This window comes from Fukomys damarensis, unplaced genomic scaffold (genome assembly GCF_012274545.1).
Source record: "Fukomys damarensis isolate Sample0158 unplaced genomic scaffold, DMR_v1.0_HiC HiC_scaffold_39, whole genome shotgun sequence".
NCBI lineage: Eukaryota > Metazoa > Chordata > Mammalia > Rodentia > Bathyergidae > Fukomys > Fukomys damarensis.
Window position 1 is genome coordinate 22,892,490 of NW_022900951.1, and position 4,717 is coordinate 22,897,206.

Here is a 4,717-nt window from a genome sequence, read left to right on the forward strand (position 1 = left end):
AACGGGCTAGCAGTGCTAATCCTAAGAAAAGCTCATGGCTGGTGTAACCTAGTAAAAAACAGTATGAGGTTTTACCCCAAGAGTAACTTCTTCATGGCAAGAAAGACTTCAAGAAAAAAAATTACACTGCAGTACCTACCATCTTGCCAAAGAGAATTTGATCAGGCACCATTTTGGGCAGGCGTTGATTATATGGGACTGGGCCAAAGAATACCTATACTACAGTTTCCTCCCTGGAATGAAGTGTTAGAGTAGCACAGAAACTGGAGGAGAGACAGCCATAGGAGATAGATGTGGAGATGGCGAGGGATAGACACAGATCCTCTGAGATCTTGAGAAGTTCAAGCTCAGGCCAGGAAGGACATAGGCCTGCATTCTATGGTAGGAGGCCAGGTCTGTCTGACAGATGTGGCTCTCAGAGGTGGCTGTACCCAAATGTGATAGCATTGAGTCCAGTGGTCTGCCTGAGCCCTTGCTTCACTCCCTACATCCAGTAGAGACCAGTGGTCTGATTATTACCTCATGTACCAATGTGTCTAGGGATGCAACTCAGCTTGGGAAGTTGTCCCAGTCTGGGATTTACAGATGGGGGATCTTTTATGCGAGGGGAGGGGGGAATCACCTCACAAACCCATACTATAAAGTGGGACAAAGAATTTTCATTTGCTGGATTCCAAGCACTGTAAGTCCTGGAAGAAAACCACTTATTTGGAAATACAGTATTTTTTTTTCCTTGTGACCTATTTTTTTCTCTTTTCTTGGACTGTTTTGGGGGTTTTAGAAGATTTATTCTTTTTCTTTTCTGCTATTATTTTTGATGAAATATTTTATTTGGAATTAAGCTCATTAACAGTGTACAATGAAAATGTACAAAGAGTGTTGCGGCTTTGGTTAGATTTAAGTTAAAGACACTCATTAACAAGAAATCTTTGAATGTGATTATTCCAGAAATTTCTCTAAGCTATCTGATCAGAACATCTGTCTCTAAATATTACTTTACTGTAAAAGGAATTGGCATACATTTAACTCAGAAGCTTTCAAAATAAGATGTAATTAACTACTCTATAGTCAAACTAAAACAATTTTAATAGAACTTTCCCTTCCAGAAACAACAAAGAAAACAAGTTATGTTGGAAAACATGGTCCTGAAAAAGTCACAGTAAAAAATAAATGCTTACTTAACTTCCACTTCCTCAAAATGGACCCTGCCTTCTTTTCCACAGCCTTGAAAAAAGGTTAAGAATGGCCTATGAGCAACTTGAGGCAAGTGGTCGCCAAAATAAAGCTCAAGCAATTGAAAATAGACACCTCGGAAAAGTGTGTGGGGAAATCTGACCAAAGGATCTGAGTTCTATCATTGATAATTTATACAAAGGTGAAGTGGCTCCTCCCAAGTAGCAGTGCTTCCAGGGCCTGGTTCAGTCCTGTGCTCACCTACGTTATGCTCCTGAGCATAACCAGCATGATTTTGCTTTTGGAGAGAACTTTTTCCTTTAGATGCCCAGTGTCTGGGAAGTTCTCCCACTGTGTAAATGAAGTAAATGCTTACTCCATGGGGTATTCGAAATGCTGGAGAGTCAAAACATTTTTATAACAGGCTTGGCAGAGTCCATGTGCTGATGGCCTATCTCCAGTTTGTTCTAATTTCTCACCATGTATCTGTAGATCTTCGCTATATTAAAATCATACTTGAAGTCCATCCTAACTTATGATTCATATTCTGTGCTTGGAAACAGTCCCTGTATATAGCAATAATAATTACACATAAAACAATCCACTACTGCAACTTTGATACTCCCGAAACATTAAAAATACTTGCTTGATCTTCAGAAGATCGTTAACTATAATGGTCACATCAATTCACAGGAAGAATCCCCATGATCAAAAAAGTTTGCACAATACAAATAACTTAAAAATATGCACACACACACACACACACACACACTCACACACACATTTGTTATAGAATTGTGCTTGAGAAAACATCTTTTATTGAGTGCCACCAAAAGCATATTTTCTCAAACTGCTTCCCCACATATGTTTTGTTTGGAAAACTCTTAACAATAGGACAGGGATTGTTTACAGATTTGCAGAAAAGATAAGCTTGTGGCAACTAGAGAATTTAAGCATTTCAGGTTGTATAAAATACACATACAGAAACATTTAAGTGTTCTCAGGATGTAAGGTTTGGAGCTGAAATGTGATATCAAACCAGTTGCAGAAGTGTACAGCAGCAATCTTTTGAGGTAAAACCTGGTATCCAGATATGCAAGAAAGTTTCAGCATATAGCCTAGTCCAATATTGCCACATAATGTGATGTGTGAATTTCACAAAAGATTCTACTAATTTGGTATTAAGGATTTGCTTATATTCTTCTCTAATTTTATCCTCAGTCTTTTAAGAACCTCTCACGCATTATTCCAGCTAGTGAAAGGCTAAAGCTGGGCAAGTCCTTTATTCAGGAGGAATCCAGAGAACTGGGTGCCATGAGTGCTGAGGAGTAAGGCTGGCTTTCTGAAGTGCAAGCTTCACTCTGAGAACAATTGTAAATACTGTAAATATCTCCACCACTGGATGACAACTATATTTTCTTGCTTCGTGTTCTGAGAAATTTGCCCTAGGGTTGGAAGGCACCGCTTAGTGTTGGGAGTGGTAGGCTGTTGCAGAGTTAGCAGATGGGTCTGCATTTCAGATGGAGGTAGCAGTTTGATGTCTAGCAACCTGAGGCCCAGGGGGAGCCAGGAAGAGGTGCACAGCACCATCACTACTTTGGGGAACTGGGGCACAGCAGCCATGCCTAAAATTCCATAGGCTGCTTCAGCGTCACTCCACATGCCGTGCTGCTGAGGGATCAGCAACTAGGAATGGATATGACGACAATTCCAGCTCCTTAGATGGCCCCATAAGCCAAGCTGGCTCCAATGGTGTCTTTTTCTTTATCTTTACTTGTTCTAGTCCTCTTTCTTCTTTCTTTTCTCACTTTTAATTTGTTCTCTTACTTTTTTTTTTCTTTTTGTTTACTCTCATTTTTTTCCCTGTTACTTTACCTAATAGAGTGGTACCTTAGTTCACACACACTTTTGTTTGCAAACATTTTGGTTAGTGTTATTCCCAGTGGGTCTGGGGTCTAGAATTGTCTTTCTGACTGAGGAATCAAAAGGCAAATGCAAAGCTAAATCTTTATTGCAGGTTTGCAAGAAGCGGTACAAAGCCACTCTGGGGGAGGGATGGGAGCACTCAGAGCTGAGGCACTGCTGAGTGGGGGGCCAGCAATATCTCTTTCTTATAGAGTTAGCGTCCCATCCCAAATGCCCCTAGGAGGGTCACTATTTCATCAGTTACTGGATTTGTTGCTAGGGACCAGGATAGGTGGGTCAATAGGGGAGGAGAAACTTTGTGTTTTGTTTTTAGAGAGAAGTAACCTGCTTAAAGAGGGGACTTAGGTGGGACAGTAGCTACACAGAAAAGGGTGTCAAAACCACAGCCTACCACCTCTGTTGCCTGCTGACAATGCAGAGACTCTTTCATTTCTATTCCTTAAAGGAGTCCAGTTCCCTTAATCTAACCCTACCTACCGGTCCTATCTGTCCCCACAATTAGCTAACAGAAGTTTGGCCAAATTTTGTTTTTATTTGCAAACAGCATCAGGTGACAAACATGACTGCAGGCATCTTTCCCACCCAAACATAAACACAGCAATCTTTTCCAAAATCATAGAACAAATTAAGTTCATGAACCAGGCAGGGTACCACCACTGTACTGTTAATTTCCTTTTACTCCTTAATAGGATCTTTTATTTTACTTTTATCCCTTTGTCCTCATCTATCACTTAATTTTTCAAATTCTACTCTCTTCGTACTTCTTCTCCCCACACCCTCTACCCTTAACAGTATAACCATTAAGCTTTATTAATCTATATAGTAACTATACCTTATTACTTTTAAACACTGTTCTACTGTAAGTGGAAGAAAAGTTGTTCCATGGAGTGTTTATTTACGGTAGGTCAATCAATATCTGGTCTGTCTTGGTGCTAGTACTGTAATCAAATCTATTTTCCATGGTTAGTGGGGTGCATTATTGCTTCCACGTTATTTATCAATAACCAGTTTGTATTTTATGCTATTGCTGCTATTACCATAGGAAAGATGATATAGTCATTGCTATTGATATATGCCCATACCTGAGTTGCCTGGGGGTTGTAATACTTGAATAGGGTATTAGGAAAAATTAAGCTTCAACCTCCTCTCCCCAAATGAATGGAAGATGTTGGATCCTAGGACTGAGGAAAAGGCCAATAGTTAGCCATGCCCAGGAGATATTTCTGAAAAGTACAAATTAACTATAAATGTCTCCATGATAGCAAGAAAGTTACCCACTTTAATCAGTGCACAAGACTCAGCACAGTTAACAAACAAAAAGCAGAAACATGAGAAGACAACAAAATATCTCTAAAAACTCCAAACTACTCCAAAGATGATCCAGGAATTATCAAGGGGGAGGAAGTCCAAAATGACACAGTCAAAATATCCGAAAGAAAAAAAATTAGAGACAAAAAAAACATGCTTGAGGAATTTAAAGAAGTTGTAACTAAACAAATAATGATTCTAATGAAATAAATGATAAGCCAGTCCACAGAAGACACTAATACAAAGCTAGTGGCCTCAATGTAGATCTACTTAGGTGTAAATGTCTCTAATTTGTGATTCTTTTCTTTTC

The 4,717-nt window shown here is 39.4% G+C and overlaps 1 pseudogene; it reads right to left on the minus strand.

Moving 5' to 3' along the window:
* Positions 1-2,206: 2,206 nt before the first annotated feature.
* On the minus strand, positions 2,207-4,060 carry LOC117284757 (annotated as a pseudogene).
* Positions 4,061-4,717: the final 657 nt, after the last annotated feature.